Here is a 20,279-nt window from a genome sequence, read left to right as displayed (position 1 = left end):
CGGATAAAACATACTTTATAGCTCTTACTACTGGAGGTTTTTGATGCATACAGGACAGACAAGAATAGAATTAGAGATGCTTAAGAAGGTATAAAGTGAGAAGCTTTAAGATGACCGTAGCACCATAAAACCAAAAGTACGATGTCCTAAATATTCTAATTCTGCTTAAGCACTTAGCAGCTTTTACACAAGAAAGCAGCAGCTATTTCTAGTAAATCATCTTGACTCTGACTGACCCAGGACATGGCACAATTTAAAATGAGCCGCATAATCAAAATCAACCCCCATATTTGGTGATTACTAATGCAGTGTGAGGCATTGACAACATCAGACCATATGGATAACCTTTATTTTCATTTCAAAATGCCACATAATCCAAATGCTTTCTTGCCTGTAGTTATAATAATCTTTTGATTCATACTTAGAAGGCAGAACATTAATAAGTTGCCCCTTTTTTATTGCTAAAAGTTGTTGTGAAAAAAAGATACATTTTTAAACAGAAAAATGAAAATGATCTATAACTTCTATGACAATGTGAAAGCTGTAAAGATGGGACTATAAATTGGTGTAGCCACTGTGGAGAATGGTATGGAGTCTCCTCAAAAATCTAAATAGAGCTACCATATGATCCAGCAATCCTACTCCTGGGCATACATCTGATGTACTCATTCTAATTCTAAAAGATACATACCCTCCAATATTTATAGCAGCACTACTCACAATAGCCAGGACATGGAGGCAACCTAAATGTCCATTGACAGATGAATGGATAAATAGATATATATAATCCCAGGCAAGAATACTGGAGTGGGTTACCATTTCCTTCTCCAGGGGATCTTCCCAACTCAGGGACTAAACCTGGGTCTCCTGCATTGCAGGTGGATTCTTTACCATCTGAGCCACGAGAGAACCCCCCCCCCCACACACAATATATATGAATATTACTCAGCCATAAAAAAGAATAAAATAATGCCATTTGCAGCAACATGGGTGGATGCAGAGATTATCATACCAAGTGAAGTCAGTCAGAGAAAGACAAGTATCACATGATATCGCTTATATGGGGATTTCCTGGTGGCTTAGATGGTAAAGACTATGCCTGTTATGTGAGACACCTAGGTTCGATCCCTGGGTCAGGAAGATCCCCTGGAGAAGGGAATGGCAACCCACTCCAGTATTCTTGCCTGGAGAATTTCATGGACAGAGGAGCCTAGTGGGGTACAGTCCAGGGGGTAGCTTATACATGGAATATATAAATGATAGAAATGAACTTATTTATAGGACAGAAATAGACTTACAGATATAGAAAACAAACTTAAGGTTATCAAAGGGAAGGTGGGAGGGATAAGTTAAAGTTTGAGATTTACATATACACACTATTATATATAAAACAGATAACCAACAAGGACCCACTACATAGCACATGGAACTATAGTCAGTATCTTATAATAACCTATAATGGAAAAAGTCTAAAAAAGAATATGTATATTCATATCTTCTTTTATATATATATATATAAAACTGAATCATTTTGTTGTACACTTGAAACTAACAAGCATGGTAAGTCAACTATATTTCAAAAAAAATTTTTGAAATTATGCGTTTAGAGTAAAAAGTTGTGAAGATTTTGCAAAGTAAGCTGCATGGTTCCTCTAGGTGCCAGCTTGCCGAACCTGCTCGTCTTCCGCAGAGACCCCCTCTCCTCCAGACCGCCACATGAGTCTGGGCAGCAGAATGCGGGCTTGGATATCCTCAACAGGTGTTCTGGGCAGAGGCAGCAGGGACCCCAGGTCCACAGCTGCAGTTATGACAATACCATTTCTCTCCACCTCCGAGTCTGCCAGCTCACTGGAAAAGCACTCTTAAGCCAGGTTTCCCCAGGAGCGCTAAAGTGGAGGCCGGAGATAATTAACGCCATTATTCAGGCATAAACGTCCCCTTTCTGTTGGAATTTCTTTAATGTGCTTCAGGCTGATTTATGCAGATAATTGCCTCAATATTCTCTTCTGTTCTGCCTATGAAGAGAGACACGGGCAAGTTCGCCAGACCTCCCTCCCTCTCTGTCTTCTCTTGTGTTTCTCTAATCCTTTCAGGTTAGGAGATGGCAGTGAAAGTGCTTCTTACCCCTGGTGGGATGAGGTGGTAGAGAGGGTGTGTGTGCAACAATAAAAACCAAGCTTGTACTGGAAAAATCTTTCTCCTTTCTCATCTCCCCGTGTGTGAACTTCAGTGAGGTCACGCTACACACCCCACTGCTGATCTTCCTGAAGCACAAAAGAAGGCCATTAAGGACTGGTGAGAACCTACTCAAACCAAGCAGAGGTCCAGTCCGGAGACTCACAGCTTTAAGCTCATGTCCATTAACCATACACTCTGTGCCTGTGAACCGTCAAAACCCGCCTCCCACGTCCTCAGCAAGCCTTCCTGCATTAACCTCACCGTTTGACCACAGACACAGGCGTCTCACTGGGAGACAGGCAGGCCTCACAAGGGAGTGAAACAGGACTAAGACGATAAGGAGTGGTGGGTGCCGGAGAAGCGGAAAGGGAGACAGCCACTCAGCTCCAGAGGCTGGATGCCCCATAGAGGGCCCAGACGTTGTAAATCAGGAGAAACCCCAAGTTCAGATTTTATAGGAATTGAATTTTAAGTATTGTCAAATAATTCAAATTCAAAAATTAAAAAGACTATGTGGTCCAAACAAAGCATGTGTTTGGGTACTTCTGCTCTCTGCTAATACACACTTAGGCACTTAATTGTGTTGGAAAGGAAGAGAGTGGAAACCGCCATACAATACACAACTACGGTGTGGCAGTGCTCTGCAAGTGTTCTCTCATTTAATCCTAGTAATGGAAAATCTGCCTGCAATGTGGGAGACCTGGGTTTGATCCCTGGGTTGGGAGGATCCCCTGGAGTAGGAAATGGCAACCCACTCCAGTATTCTTGCCTGGAGAATTTCATGGACAGAGGAGCCTGGCAAGCTAAAGTCCATGAGATCGCAAAGAGTCGGACATGACTGACTTTCACTTTTTTCAACCTGGAAAGAGCTATTCTTACTTCTCATTTTACAGATGAAGGAGCTGAGTCTCAAGAAGTTAAATTGTCCAAATTGTGGAGCTGGAATCACACCCCAGATCTCTCTTGACCCCAAAGGTACTCATTCTAGAACCATGTGCTTTGCCTAACAAAGTATTTCATTAATTTACATTTCCATACAAGTTACATTATAATTTTCACCAAATTGCTTTCAGGTGTGAATACTCTATCACCTCATGACTAAATATGCACTGTAAAAAGTAGGAATTAACAAAAAAAAGCAGTTGAATTAACAATTGTCATAGCAAAGCATTAGAAAAGAGTTTATTTACAACCTACTAATCAAAAGTAGCTTGCTTGGTCACAGAGATTATGAGTCACTGCTTGGGATTTCTGGTTTTTCCTCATATGCAATTAAATGTTGTATTCCATAATTAAGATGGTTGAGGAAGGTTAGATTTAGAATTGAGGGTTGGGAATGACTGGATAAATTGAAATTTATTCTCTCTCTCTTGTTTTTTTTCTCTATTTCTCTTTTGGACTTTGTGTTTCAGGTTTGTTTTTTTTTTTCCTCAAGTGAAAACTTTTAAAACTGTCAGAAAAACATTGTGAACTTAATGAAATAGTGTTTTGTGCAGGAAAACTCCTAAAGTGGAGGCAATTTTTCTTTGCGATCTTATCTAAAGACACAGGTAAATTTATTTTCCATTTTGATTTTTAAGAAATGGTTTGTCTGAAATATTTAAACCTCCAATCTCCAAATTTGGATTGCATGAATCTCAAAGACCTTAGTAACAACAACAACAACAACAACAAAATGTTCTTATAAATATCAATGGAGCATAAAAAATTAAGGAGAAGACTTCAGTTTAATGTTGGGCATGAAGGAGCTTGGAGGTCATTGTTCTGTCCTAAAAACAAGTAAAAAGCTGAATAGACAATTGTTTGACTTAACTTGTAAGATAATTGATGTCACAGGGCAATGACTGTCCCCCGAATTACAAACACGTGGATATAGAGAATCATAACTCACCAGAGCAGAAATACATGAGCAGAAACCTATGTGAGAATCAGCACTGGGGCAGAAAAACCCAAACTGTAATTGAATTACTGGAGGCTCAGTGTGGATCAGCCTGAGACTTAAAAACTCCAGCAGGGTCCAGACTTAAGGAGGACCTCACACCTTTTTGAATTTTATCTTCAGGAGCCCTACCTGGTTCTCAAAGTAAAGATTGGAGGGAAAAAAATCACCTCTGTTTAGTTCTTTGGCTCATTTTTTGATTGGGTCATTTATTTTTCTGGAATTGAGCTGCAGGAGTTGCTTGTATATTTTTGAGATTAATCCTTTGTCTGTTGCTTCGTTTGCTATTATTTTCTCCCAATCTGAGGGCTGTCTTTTCACCTTGCTTATAGTTTCCTTTGTTGTGCAAAAGTTTTTAAGTTTAATTAGGTCTCATTTGTTTATTTTTGCTTTTATTTCCAATATTCTGGGAGGTGGGTCATAGAGGATGATGCTGCTGTGATTTACGTCGGAGAGTGTTTCGCCTATGTTCTCCTCTAGGAGTTTTATAGTTTCTGGTCTTACATTTAGATCTTTAATCCATTTTGAGTTTATTTTTGTGTATGGTGTTAGAAAGTGTTCTAGTTTCATTCTTTTACAAGTGGTTCACCGCAGCACTGTTTATAATAGCCAGGACATGGAAGCAACCTAGATGCCCATCAGCAGATGAATGGATAAGGAAGCTGTGGTACATATACACCATGGAATATTACTCAGCCATTAAAAAGAATTCATTTGAATCCGTTCTAATGAGATGGATGAAACTGGAGCCCATTATACAGAGTGAAGTAATCCAGAAAGATAAAGACCAATACAGTATACTAACGCATATATATGGAATTTAGAAAGATGGTAATGATAACCCTATAAGCAAAACAGAAAAAAAGACACAGATGTACAGAACAGACTTTTGGACTCTGTGGGAGAAGGCGAGGGTGGGATGTTTCTAGAGAACAGCATCGAAACATGTATATTATCTAGGGTGAAACAGATCATCAGCCCAGGTTGGATGCATGAGACAAGTGCTCGGGGCTGGTGCACTGGGAAGACCCAGAGGGAGCGGGTGGAGAGGGAGGTGGGAGGGGGGATCGGGATGGGGAATACATGTAAATCCATGGCTGATTCATGTCAATGTATGGCAAAACCCATTACAATATTGTAAAGTAATTAGCCTCCAACTAATAAAAATAAATGAAAAAAAAGAATCACCTCTGGCTTTCAGCAGCATGAGGAGGAAAGTAGCCTACTTGAAATACATTCAAAGCATTCTATGCTTTTTAAAACAGTTGCCCTCAAGAATATTATTTTCCTAGAGGCTAACCTGTTGTGGTTTTATCAGTCTAACCAATCTGGGGGAAGGAAAGTTATCCAAACCCAGCCCCCTGCAGCCATCCTGTCCATCCAAGGAGGGGGCTACTGAAGTGCCTGCGAAGGTCACAGCTCGGGACACAAATTCACTAAAAGGCTGAGACCCAATTGTGGGTCTCCTTGCCTCTCCAACACCTTACTATCATGTGACTAAGGACCTATTTGCAGAAGTCCATTTTCCCTGGTACATCAAGTCTGGACATCAGTAAAAAATTACAAGGCATACTAAAAGGCAAAAAACACAATTTAGAGACAGAGGAAGCATTAGGATAAGGCTCCTACAGCAGGGATGGTGGGATTATCAGACTGGGAATTTAAAATAACTATGAGTTATAGGCTAAAGCCTCTAATGGAATAAGTAGACAACATGCAAGAATAGATGGAAAACAAAATAAGCAAAAGCATATTACCAAATGAAAGAGACCAATCTGAAAAGGTTCACTATACTTTATGCTTGATTTTGCTGTAAACCTAAAACTTCTCTAAAAAACAAATTCTACTAAAAAACCCTATAATACTGCTTGGAAAAAAATTAAAAGGGAGGAAAAACATAGTTATAGTCCTAAATTTCCAAACTAGAACAAAAGAGGAGAAAGAAAGAAATGTGGGATGAAGTCAAATGAAAAGGATGGCCCTTCATGCATATTCTATTCAAATATTTCTCTTATATTTCTTTCCTGGCATAAAAATAAAAACAAGAAACAAGGGCAAGGGAAAGGGAAGAAAAATCCTTGGCAAATTATTAACTATGTGACAGGCATGAATCAGAGTCGGTAAAGAGAACAGGGTGAAGAATGATGTGTTCAGCATCGTGTCCTATGGGAGGAAGAGCAGCAGGACAATGGCCACCAGTTAGGAGACCCAAGCAAAGCATGGGTGGGGGAAAAACAGAAATAAGTCTTGCTTCTCCTCGTTTCCTCCCTGAACCTGAACTGGGTGACGTTTCTCAGAGGATCAGGATGGGAGCAGATTCAAGGGTAAGGAATACAAAGGTCAACTTCAGTTCAGACCTAAGTCTCACCCATGGTTAATTGCAACTCAGGGTTACAGGACATGATTCTCCAACGAGCCTGACTTGTCCATCTCTATTAGAGGTCTTGCTAGAGGGTTACACCAACAGAGACTGTGACAGACAAAAATTGGTAACACTGACCTGAAGGTCAGTGCTCGGTTATAAAAAAGGCGTCTTTATTTTTAAATGATCTGTCATTTGAAATTCTACAGGGCAGGCAAAACTTGAGGATTTGCAGATTGCATATAGACATAAGAAGGGAAAGGCAAAAGGCTTTCTGGTTCTGGATTCTACAATTAAGTGTGTGCTTCGACTTAATTAAGGACGGGGGCAGAGGCTGGAACGGAGAAGAAGTATTTAATTTTTCCTCACAGTAGGGATGAAATAGATATTGGTTGCGTCAAAGAATGCATACATTATACCAAATTGCCCAGATTCAGCTGAATAAACCTCAATGAATAGGGGGCTGTCACCTCAAAGATGGATCTGTGAGGGCTACCAGATGATATTGTTTTTAAAGGTAAAATGTTAAGGAAAAGGAAAAAACGGTCCTACGTCTTAAATATCAATATTTTCAATGCAAAAGTACCATCACTACAATAGCTGATAGAAAAACAATGAGGATAACAATTACCGAAACTTCTGTAGGACTTGAGATAAACCAGAGACGTTACATGCATTAGCTCTTAATTCTCAAAACAACCCAGTGAAGAAATTGCTATTATTATCCCAGTCTTAAAGACAGGGAAATTGAGGCATGGTGGTATTAAGTTGCCCATGACCACATGGCTAGGCAACTTGAGACCTCTGGCATAGTTTCCTGCATTGAGATAAAACCATCTTCATAAGACTCAATGGCATCACTAAGCAAACTTTATTAGTTGCTTAAATTCAGACACAGAAAATAAAGGCTAGTTTTCTTTACCAGCTAGGACTTTGCAGCTGACAACCAAGGTAAGAGCGTTTTTAAAGATTTTTTTTTTTTGATGTGGACTAGTTCAAAGTCTTTATTGAATTTGCTACAATATTGTTCCTGTTTTATATTTTGGTTTTTTGGCTGCGAGGCATGTGGGATTTTAGTTTCCCAACCAGGGATTGAATCCGTGTCCCCTGCACTGGAAAGCAAAGTCTTAACCACAGGATCGACAGGGAAGTCCCTGGATTGTTCTTCTAACAAGGCTGCTCACTGCATCATCACCTGAGAAACCACTGCATCCATGGCTTGTAGATGCTCAGCACCCACGCAGCTGCCTTCCAGTTCTCACTGACTAGTACACATGGCCTGTGTTAATCACAGAGAAAAGGGTTTTACGTTGAGACAAGTCAGGCTTTGGACCTTGATTGGGTCTTTTTCAGAGTTCACCTCTTGACGCTGTGATAAGATGACCTGATAGGCTGGTGTGGCCGCTGGCAGACTAGACACGGCCTTCCTCCCCAGCGACTGAGAAGTGACGGCTGATTTCATTACTTCAGTTCAGTTCAGTTCAGTTCAGTTGCTCATTCATGTCCGATGGACAGCGCGCCAAGCTTCCCTGTCCATCACTGACACCTGGAGTTTACTCAGACTCATATCCATTGAGTTGGTGATGTCATCCAACCATCTCATCCTCTGTCGTCCCCTTCTCCTCCCACCTTCAATCTTTGCCTGCATCAGGGTCTTTTCAAATGAGTCTTTGAGTTTCAAATGAGTCAAATGAGTTCTTCATATCAGGTGGCCAAAGTATTGGAGTTTCAGCTTCAGCATCAGTCCTTCCAATGAACACACAGGACTGATTTCCTTTAGGATGGACTGGTTGGATCTCCTTGCAGTCCAAGGGACTCTCAAGAGTCTTCTCCAACACCACAGTTCAAAAGCATCAATTCTTCAGTGCTCAGCTTTCTTTATAGTCCAACTCTCACATTGATACATGACTACTGGAAAAACCATAGCTTTGACTAGATGGATCTTTGTTGGCAAAGTAACATCTCTGCTTTTTAACATGCTGTCTAGGTTGGTCATAAGTTTTCTTCCAAGGAGCAAGCGTCTTTTAATTTAAAGGCTGTAGTCACCATCTGCAGTGATTTTGGAGCCCCCCAAAATAAAATCTGCCACTGTTTCCATTGTTTTCCCATCTATTTGCCATGAAGTGATGGGACCGGATGCCATGATCTTAGTTTTCTGAATGTTGAGCTTTAAGCCAACTTTTCACTCTCCTCTTTCACTTTCATCAAGAGGCTCTTTAGCTCTTCTTCGCTTTCTGCCATAAGGGTGGAGTCATCTGCATATCTGAGGTTATTGGTATTTCTTCTGGCAATCTTGATTCCAGCTTGTGCTTCATCCAGCCCAGCATTTCACATGATGTACTCTGCATATAAGTTAAATAAGCAGTTAAATATACAGCCTTGACATGTTCCTTTCCCGATTTGGAACCAGTCTGTTGTTCCATGTCCAGTTCTAACTGTTGGTTCTTGACCTGCACACAAATTTCTCAGGAGGCAGGGCAGGTGGTCTGGTATTCCCATCTCTTGAAGAATTTTCTACAGTTTGTTGTGAACTACAATCAAAGGCTTTGGCATAGTGAATAAAGCAGAAGTAGATGTTTTTCTGGAACCCTTTTGCTTTTTTAATGATCCAATGGATGTTGGCAATTTGATCTGTGGTTCCTCTGCCTTTTCTAAATCCAGTTTGAACATCTGGAAGTTCATGTTTCACAAACTGTTGAAGACTGGCTTGGAGAATTTTGAGCATCACTTTGCTAGTGTGTGAGATGAGTGCAATTGTGTGGTAGTTTGAGCATTCTTTGGGATTGCCTTTCTTAGGGATTGGAATGAAAACTGACCTTTTCCAGTCCTACGGCCACTGCTGAGTTTTCCAAATTTGCTGGCATATTGAAAGCAGCACTTTCATAGCATCATCCTTTAGGATTTGAAATAGCTCAACTGAAACTCCATCACCTCCACTAGCTTTGTTTGTAGTGATGCTTCCTAAGGCCCACTTGACTTCACATTCCAGGATGTCTGGCTCTAGGTGAATGATCACACCATCGTGATTATCTGGGACGTGAAGATCTTTTTTGTATAGGTCTTCTGTGTATTCTTGCCACCTCTTCTTCATATCTTCTGCCTCTGTTAGGTCCATGTCATTTCTGTCCTTTATTGAGCCCATCTTTGCATGAAATGTTCCCTTGGTATCTCTAATTATCTTGAAGAGATCTCTCTTCTTTCCCATTCTATTGTTTTCCTCTATTTCTTTGCATTGATCACTGAGGAAGGCTTTCTTAGCTCTCCTTGCTATTCTCTGGAACTCTGCATTCAAATGGGAATATCTTTCCTTTTCTCCTTTGCCTTTTGCTTCTCTTCTTTTCATAGCTATTTGTAAAGCCTCCTCAGACAACCATTTTGCCTTCTTGCATTTCTTTTTCTTGGGGATGGTCTTGATCACTGCCTCCTGTATAGTGTCACGAACCTCCATCCATAGTCCTCAGGCACTCTGTCTATCAGATCTAATCCTTGAATCTATTTGTCACTTCTGATGTATAACCTTAAGGGATTTGATTTAGGTCATACCTGAATGGTCTAGTGGTTTTCCCTACTTTCTTCAACTTAAGTCTGAATTTGGCAATAAGGAGTTCATGATCTGAGTTCATGATTTCATTAACCTACCACTTAAGACTACAGCTTTGCTTTGAGTCACCCAGTGGCAAAGATGACCTAGACTGCTCCACTGATTGGTCAGGGTGTCTGCAAGGGACACAGGCCAGGAAAGAGGAACAAACTCAGTGGACTTCTTAGGCAAGTAGCTGTTAGGTTATCTGTCCACATGTACACACACATAACTATAAACATTTCATGTTGAAAAGGCTCAAATAATGAGTCATATTATACAAACATGATGAAAAATTAGCCTTTCTCAAACTTAGTAGTTGTAAAAGGAAAATTTGGAAAATGTTGACTTTCATTTAAAAGAAGTTGAAATTACATGTATTACAATCTAGAATCACTTCAAAAATCATGCATATCTTTTCTATGACTCAGATGATTTCCATTATTATCACAAATTACAATTAAAAAGGTACTAGGAATGTATTGTTTATTGTGAGAAAATCCACAGACTCATATGTTGAACTAACACACGTGGACAAAATAATTCCAATACCCTGTGTTTTATTTTTGGAATTAACAGAATTAGGAATGGAATCTGCTATTTTCTGGAGGGAGTCCAAGTACCCAAAGCTTTTTAACAGTAGAGTGTTTGACTGATAAAACTTTTCTTCCCCCTTGAATTTCAAAGGAACCTCTGATTGGAAAGCATTATCTGGATATGGTTAGGGAGCCATCATTTTTATGCTCAGCCAACAGGTATATTACTATGTTTCTCAGCAAATGTTAGTGTCCACTGTATGAGGGCGAGGCTCAATTCTTTTTGCTGTATATCCTGTCCTAGAACTGTACTAGGACAAATATTTCTAGGGGACTTCCCTGGTGATCCAGTCGTTAAGACTCCAAGCTTGCAATGCCAGGGACATGGGTTCGATCCCTGGTTTGGGAACTAGGATCCCACATGCTGTGTGGTGCAGCCAAAAAATAATAAAATAAAATAAAGAGCTGTCTTCCACTAGAAATCAGGTTCTACCATCAGCTAAGATCTGTCGATCAAAGGCAATTAAGAAAAGAGAAAAACTCAAATTATACTTGTCTATATTTGTTCTTTTTTTTCTTTAAAAAATTTTTTATTGAGGTATAGTTGATTTACAGTATTATATGCTTCAGGTATACAACATAGTAGTTCACAATTTTTAAAGATTATGCTCCATTTATAGTTATTATAAAATATTGGCTATATTCCCTGTGCTGTATAAAGTATCCTTGCAGCTTATTTATTTAATACACTGTAGTTTTGTACCTCTTAATCCCCTACCCTTATCTTGCCTTTCCCCACTGGTAACTGCTTTTCTCTGTATCAGAATCTATTTCTTTTTTGTTATATTCACTACTTTGTTGTATTTTTTAGATTCTACTTATAAGTAATGTCATACAGTATTTATTCTCTGCCTGACTTATTTCACTTAGCATAACACCCTCCAAGTCAATCCATGATGTTGCAAATGGCAAGATTTAATTTTTAATGGCTGAGCAGCATTCCATAATATATACACATCTGTATGTTTGCATATGCATGTGTTTATATACCACATTTTCTTTCTCCATTTATCTGTGGATGGACACTTACACTGCTTCTATATCTTGCCAATTGTAAATAATGCTACTGTGGACATTGAGGTCCATGTATTTTTTTGGTTGCTTCTTTTTTAATTTATTTTTTAATTGAAGGATAATTGCTTTATAGAATTTTGTTGTTTTCTGTCAAACTGCAATTATCTGATTCAACATATTATTTCCAAATTATAAAAATATAGGATGAACATAACTGTGTGTGAGAAGGAGAGATAAGAGACAGAGACCCTGACTATGATGCACATCTAATGAATCTGAAGGTCCAGGTCAGTACTTGGAATTGACACGTGCTGCCCACAGCTAAATCCTCTAGCTTCCAGTTTGTGTTAAGAATAGCAAGGACCCTTGGCAAATGTGGCAGCTTGAAAACATATAACATGGAATTAAGATGTTTTCCTTGAATTTTTCTAAGTGATAAAGAGGAACAGAAAAAACTCCCACAACTCTTGCTTTGGGATAACTTGAACTTAACATTATCCCTATAACAGCCCAGAAGGAAAAACCATTGGGTAAATCCTGAAATATACTTAATGATCACTCTCCTTCATTCTTCCTATCTGCTCGGGTCTCTTCCCCACTTCCCTGGTTATTTTTCCAACCAAATAGAAATTCCCTGTGAGTCCAACTTTTCCCTACCCCCCCACCCCCCATTCTCTATCTGGCCTGGAGGGTGAGAGCTCATGTTTTGTAACTGTTTGATGATGGTTTCAGCAGCCCCTTCCAAAAAGAGGCTTCAGAGAGGACCAACACACACACATAGACACATACACAGACACACACACGCTCTGCTCTTCTGACATACACATCTTCCACTTGGGAGTAACTCACAGCTCACATGAGTGCCTACAATAATTTCCCAGACCAACTGAAGATTCTGAAACATTAAAAAAAAGTCAGCAGTAAAAATAATAGATGCAGTATCTGTCATCCTTAGTAATATTTTTGTTTCGTTTTATTTCTCACATCAGGGCCATATGAATCCAGGGGGACAGGAACCAGTGATAGCACAGAAAATAGGAAACGGGTACAGCCCACAACAGAGCAAAATGGGAATAAAGTGACATTAGTGCGAGCTGGTCCCTGCTCAGTTGGCTAATGTTGCTGAATTCCGTGTGTGAACATTATCTTGAAATTTAAAGCTTTCAAAAATGTCACTCTTCCGCAAGACTAAATTGGTATACTGTTTATCCTCCATCAGACTATAAATATGAGTGAGAAAGAGGAATTTTTAATGTGTGTCATATCAGAATAGCACTTCCAGTCTCCTCTTGATGAAGTTTGTTAAGCTCACTAAAAAATTGGAGTGCTTGTCTAATAAAAACAGAGCAAGCCATTGATGTCAGCACACAGAGAAATTGAAGTCCAATAAACAAGAAAATTGTGTGTTCTGTATCTGAATTAAGCAGGGACTTTATCATAAAAGCCAGGTGACCTCTTGGAGACGCAGAGCTAAGTATCCAAGAAATTCAGAAACATGCAGGATGAACATTTTCCACAAAATAACTCTATTCCAAGTTTAAAATATAGCTGCTGGTTAATTTATTCAGGGGTAAACACAGACTGTTTCTTTAGTGGCTCTAGCAACCTGCATGGAACACAACTAAGAGCAACTGTTTCAGAAGCACTGGCTTTGCTGTTTCATCACTTACAGGCATTTCTATGGTCAGTTGGGACTTTGCAGGTAGCTCAGTGGTAAAGAACCCCCCGCTGATACAGGAGATTGGGGTTTGATCCCTGGGTCAGGAAATGGGCACCTACTCTATAGATTCTTGCCTGGAGAATCTCACCAATAGAGGAGCCTGGCAGGCTATAGTCCATGGGGTTGCAAAGAGTCAGACAGGACTGAATGACTAAGCAACAAAACAATGGTCAGCTGACTAGTCATTTGACCTTTCTAAAATATCAATTTATATAACAACCACTCTTCCCAATTCAGGCCTATCTTTTCTTATTAACTGATTCTAAACAATGGTCACTTAATTGAAAAAAATAATTTTCTTCATGGAAAAATATAAAAGTCATTCTTAAAACATTTTTCATCTGATTTTGAATTAAGTTTCTCTTTTTTATAGAAAAAGGTAAAACTAACTACTTTGTTTTAGTGCTTTGGTACATTGGTAGGGAAAGGTTCTTACTTGTTACGGAAGATGTGAAAAGGAAATAATCTGGCCTTTATATACTATTTATTTATTATGTATGTGTATATGGGGGGTATGATGTGTAATGAAGTTTTTTCAAAATTAAAATGAATTCTTCAAAGGAATACCAGTTATACTAAATTATCATATTTAAACAAGTTGTGTTTCCCCACATATTCACCAACACTTGATATCAGTCAAAAATGTTTGCCAATTTGATGAGTAAAACAATGGCATCTCATGTTGTATAGATCTGCATGTATCTGATTACATGTAAGGTTGAATATATTTTCAAATGTCACTTAGCCATACATTGATATTCTGTAAGTTGCCTATGTATATTTCATATTCATTTTTGCACTTCACTTTGTCTTTTCTTATTGATGTCTAGAAGTTTTTTATAGTTAGGCCACTAATACGTCAATATATAAATATTAAAAATATTTTCTTCTAATCTGTAGCTTGTTTTAAAGTTTTGTTTATGGTGTGCTTGGGTATATGGAAGTTTATGATTATGTCCATGATGGTACTTTATTATAGGCAGTGCTCTTTCTCTTCCTAGGGACAGAGACAAAGGAGATGGATTAGATGCTGAGCTTCTCAGGCTCTGCAGAAAGGTAAGCAGACAACAACTTTCAAGATGGTGGTAAAAGCAGCTGACACAGGTCTAGAAGAAACCAGATTCACCGAGCACCCCTGTAGCCAGATTGTGTTGTCTAAGTGCCATCACCTACTGAAAAACCCCAAGGTTTCTTGGAGAATTGTCCATTTTCACAGGGCAGACAATGCACTAGATGAGTTGAGACCATCCAGTTGGACCAGACAACACGGGAACTCCCAAAGATTTCTGGGGTCATGTTGAAAGAACACAAGAGACACCCTGAAGCGGGTCTCCTGGCCAAAGAGGAGATGAGATGCTCTGAACATGCCAACACTAGTTACTGTAAAGTGTTCAAACACATTAAATATGTTACAATCCCTCAGCCCATAATGGTACTACTGGTTATGCCACCAATTCATTCTGAAACTGGAAAATAGAGGGAATGAATTAAATGTTTATCTCAAGTCTCCTATAGGAAATATATTTCAAGATAACCAAACATTTGAACCAAGACAGCATTTAATAAATATGGATGGAGTGATGAAATTCGGATGTCACCATTTTGAAACCCCTAATAAAATAATAGATCTAGGCAATCATCATCAGTAGCTTAAAAAACCATTAAGTGAAAGGCTGAGGTGGAACTTTATAATGGATGGATCAGGTTGGCAAAAACAGCACTCGGTAATCAATCTGAGGGCTGCGTGCTTTTCCATGCAGTGTGGCCATGAGCAGTTCCAACCAAAACAAGGAGCCGATTCAGTTTCCGCTCTCGCCCAGATCACAGGAAGCACAGGTCATGAGTGGGCAGACTAGATGACAGGCTGAGAACGCGGCAGCCAAGCTCAGAACATGGGCGATTCCACAGGATGAGCGGCTCATTCAACAAACAGACGAGGGTAGGCAGAACAGGGGAGTCCACGTTATGAATGGAGACACATCTGTGAAAGGCTAGGTGACCAGAACAAAAGCCAGGTCTCCAGTCCTTTACTTCATTTATTCCAAACCATTCTGACCAAGACCTCTAGCTTGACAAGCTCAGAGTCAGAACTCACTTTCCTGGGGACAACTGTGTTTTTCTGTGTTTCTGTGGAAATTCATAGAAAAATGAATTGAGATGCATCTGCCATATGAAGCCACTGAAGTGACTGTTCCAAAGGCTGAGTTCAGAAGTAACAGAGAGGCTGATTTCTGCAAACAGAAAGATAGCCTTCCTTTTAGCTGAGCACTCATCCTAAAAGGCGGTTCTCCTTTTCCTCATTAACCGTCTTTCCCCTTTTCTTGTGACTGAAGAGTCACATGATTTAAATAAAAAGCGAGAAACTGAGCCAGCTCAGGTGATGGCTGTATGATTCGTAGGAGCAAATAACACAGACATAAAAGACATTCTTCTGCAAAGTATGACAGACTTTCAAATTATCCTTCTCTAACTAATTAGCATTTTAGAAAAATTGGGTTTAATCATTAAAGAAGCCATCTGCTTATCCAGGAGCTGTCTAGTGAATACTGCTGGCAACTTTCAGGGGAGACGTACCCGGCAGGTACTGCATTTTCTTTTGATTTCTGAAGCAAAGAGAAAGATGGCCATCCCCCTTCCCACCCCCAACGAATTCAAACATAGTGACCTATCTGTCCCGTGCTATGGTGCGCCTCACACACTTCAAAGAGTGAAGGGGGAGGAAACAGGGTGGGAGATATTCAAAAGCTTCCCTTTCGTAGACTATACACACAGAAGAGATTCATGGCTTCGTTTAATTTACCTGCCTCCCCATGCAATGGCAGACTTATATGACACGGACTTATATGGCAGTTGGCGCAAATCACAGCTGGCATTGTGAAGGCTACTGTCTTGAGCAGCTGGAACAGTGAAGACCTCCTGGGGGTGGTGCCCTGCCCTGCTCAGTGGCTAAGTTGCATCCAACTCTTTGACTCTCTGAGACCCCATGGACTGTATGGAGCCCACCAGGCTCCTGTGTTCATGGGATTTTCCAGGCAAGAATACTGGAATGGGTTGCCATTTCCTTCACCATAAGATCTTCCCCACCCAGGGATTGAATGTGCGTCTCCTGCATTGGCAGGTGGATTCTTTACCACTGCACCACCTGGAAAACCCCTTGGAGGTGGGGGGGGGGGGAATAGCAAAAACAGTCCAAATCCTCCTCAGTCACACACATATTTCTTTCTCAATCCTGTGATTTGGGGTTGTTGTGCAAAGGAATGTTCTACCATGAAGGGTCTTGCTCCTTGGGTCAAAGGGAGAATGCTCAGGATTTCATCTGCTGATGATGTAGAGACCTACAAAAACTATGTGAAAATTCTCTGCAATATTTGGGGCTCATATGAAGATGGAGAACCTGGAAAACTATTTGCTAAAACATCTGCTGGAAAGATGGGTTGAATTTCTACCCAGCATCTCTAGGCCACTGACTTGAAGTTCCCTTAACATTTCATTCTGACAAAATACAATAATTAATTCTTATAATTACTATCATACAGCTATGCATTTCAGAGTTTATAATTAGTCAACCAACTTTTAACCAAACACATTGGGTTTGAGCTGCCTACATGCACAGTGAAGGCCTGGAATCATTTTGTGGAAAGCTTTGGAGGTGAAGCTGAGAAGTTGGGACGTAATACTTAGACAGGAAAAGTTACACTGAGCAGAGAAAAATATTATAGGGATTGAAAGTGAAAGCATGGAAGAGTTAGTTGCTCAGTTGTGTCCGACTCTTTGTGACCCCATGGATTGTAGGCTCCTCTGTCCACGGGATTCTCCATGCAAGAATACTGGAGTGGGTTGCCATTCAGGGGATCTTCCCAACCCAGGGATCAAACCAGTGTCTGCTGATTATTTCTTGCAGGCAGATTCTTTACCATCTGAGCCACCAGGGAATTTTCTCTCATTGCTTCAAACCTCCATGAGTCCCTCCCTCTCTTCTGTGAGGTGAATACCTCTCATTTCACCAACTAAATAGCAGCGACCAGAAGACACCACATCCACACCCCACTCCTTACTGCTTCCTCCCCTCCCCCCACCCCCACACAGAGTTTGCCAGTTCTGGGTTTCTGTGCGAAAGGCACAGACAATTTCTGAAGTCTGGGTCTCCCCACATGGGGAGAGCAAACCACCTACTTGTAGGGTGCTTCTGAGGATTAAGTGAGAATAACAAGTGAAGTGCAGTCCCTGATGCTTGGGAAGGACTCAACAGTGAAGCGGAAAACAAGACAGATCCATCTCTAGAAGCTGATGGCTACTTCAAATAACTCGGCTGTTCTTGGGTATTTAAGAATCCATAAAAGACATCTTTTGCTCTTTTCTCGTATCTATTTATTCAGCAGCTCCTAAGCACTCTCTGTGAGCCCAATCATGTGTGAGCAGCTTGGGATACAGGTGAAGAAGTCAGTTCTCATGTCTAAGAAACTCAAAGTTGCCAAGATAGATGGGCACGAAAGACCACCACAGAAGTGATGAGAGCAGTAATGAAGCGTGCTTGATACAGACTCTACACAGCACCAGGGAGCACAGGCAGATGGATTAAACTCTGGACTATCATTTCAGTAGTGGTCTTCTTCAAGTCTACTCCTACCCTCCTCTTCTATTAGGAGTCCCTCTAACTGTAGCTTACAAAATAAACACCCTCTCTAATCAGCAGCAGCTTTGGAGGGATGCACAGAAGAGAGAGAGCTCAAGTTCAGGTTAAGCAATATGTCCCTATTTTTCAAGGCAATCACTCGACAATTATTTCACTTGATTACTGTAACTTTGCTCATTGGGATCTTATCCCCTAAGAATGTCGTGCAGTATTTGATGAGCAAACTGCCCTCATTCTGACGGTTCTAGTAAAGATTATAAAGAAGATGCACTACAGTATTGTAAAGTAATTAGCCTCCAACTAATAAAAATAAATGAAAAAAAAAAAAAGAAGCTGCAGCATCCACCAGCACATCAATGCCTACATATCATCCAAAGTGCAACTGGGCTTCCTTGGTGTCTCAGCTGGTAAGGAAGCTGCCTGCAATGCGAGAGACCTGGGTTTGATCCCTGGGTGGGGAAGATCCCCCTGAGAAAGGAAAGGCTACCCACTCCAGTATTCTGGTCTGGAGCGTTTCACGGACTGTAGAGTCCCTGGGATCTCGAAGAGTCGGACACGACTGAGTGACTTTCACTCAATATCATCCAAAGTGCAACTAGGTATTAGAGACATCAATGATCGTCAGATAGGTAATGCAAGAGATCATCAAAGATCCCGTTATCATCTTCTATAAAGTGAAGCATCAATTATAGTCACAGGTATTAAAACAGATAACCACGAGCTAGAGAAAGTCTTAACTCTTCTTTAAAGGAGGCTTCTTCAGGAGAGACTACAGCTTTTGTAACTCAAAATAACAATATGGATTTAGGGAACCCCTTCAGGCTTCCCAGGTGGCTCAGTGGTAAAGAATCCACCTGCCAATGCAGGAGATGTGGGTTCGATCCTTGGGTTGGGAAGAACCTCTGGAGGAGGGCATGGCAACCCAGTCCAGTATTCTTGCCTGGAGAATCCCATGGACAGATGAGCCTGGTTGGCTACAGTCTGGGGGTTGCAGAGAGCTGGACATGATGGAGTGACGGAGCGCACAGGGAATCCATCCTCTGCATGTTGTGTTTTTCCCGATTCTCTCTTGACAGTTGCTCCCAATGGGAGATTTCCACATGAGGAATGCCCCAATCTGGCCATAGTGAGCACTGAGTATACATTGTTTAGCTTTCTCAAAACAGCAAAAGAAAAATGAATCTCTGTGTGTGTGTGTGTGTGTATAATGGCAAGCAGGAGTATTTTATGATGAATGGTATTATACATAAGGATTCGGATAAATGGCTTGTGTTATATAATATCTGCATTCTTTGCACCCCCCCTTCCAAAAAAAGGCAAGTTGATACACATAGTTGAAGACTGTAAGTTCAGAACTTCAAAGTTCCTGAAATTAACACTCAGTTTCCACATTTTCTTGGTCTTATTTTTCCCTCCCTCTCCCATTTCTGGTCTCCCTGTTTCCCCTTAAGTCACACTGTTCCTTGAACAATTTCATATGGAAACGTGCAGCTCTTCTCAAGAAGAATACCATACCACGTAATGCTTTCTCAACACAGCAAAAGGTGAGCACGAGATGAGATACCAAATAGGTAACCAGCAGGACCCACGGTAGAGCACCGGGAACTCTGCTCAACACTCTGTGTTAACCCATATGGGAAGAGAATCCGAGAAAGAATAGATACATGTATGCAAACTGAATCACTGTGCTTGCTGCACATCTGAAACTAACACGACATTGTAAATCAACTGTACTCCAATTAAACAACGACAACAGTAACAAAACACCAAGCTGAGGAATGACGCCTTCCCTGGAAAGCTTCACCCACCCTGTGAGGCTAGTATGGGGGTGGAGGACTCCCTGCTCAGCCTCCCTTCCACACCCTCAGGAAGAAATCCTGGCTCTGATCACTGATGGAGACTCTTTCTCTTCTGAATCCTAAGGACCCAGAGTCAGAGTTCTCTTCCCCAGGGGAGGTGCCCAGCTGTCTGGACCCGGCTCACTCTTCGGAGAGCCTTCCACCAGGGTTCCCGGCAAGACCAACCAAGAGAAATGCCAGGGTGGGGCTGCTGCTCATGGCTTATCCTCAAAACCCATAGAAAACTCTGACTACTTCAGCAGACCCAAAGAGAGAAAGTAGAAGGCAGAGGGAAAAAAAAAAAACAGAGGTTGAAAATTTCCTCCCCACTGAGCATCTCACGGCCCCTGGGCCCTGGCTCCCCAAGTCCCCATGAAGTGCAATGGTTAATCGGCTGTTTAGTCAAAACCGCCTGCAGA

General features: G+C 40.8%; 1 protein-coding gene across 4 annotated transcripts in view; it reads right to left on the bottom strand.

Moving 5' to 3' along the window:
• The window catches only part of PTPRM (protein tyrosine phosphatase receptor type M), a 645,114-nt gene that overhangs the window by 139,506 nt on the left and 485,329 nt on the right, over window positions 1–20,279 (bottom strand). The gene's annotated exons all lie outside the window — the stretch shown is intronic.

Source organism: Cervus elaphus, chromosome 27, assembly GCF_910594005.1.
Source record: "Cervus elaphus chromosome 27, mCerEla1.1, whole genome shotgun sequence".
NCBI lineage: Eukaryota > Metazoa > Chordata > Mammalia > Artiodactyla > Cervidae > Cervus > Cervus elaphus.
Note: the sequence above shows the minus strand (reverse complement) of the source record. Positions and strands in the feature narration are given on the sequence as shown.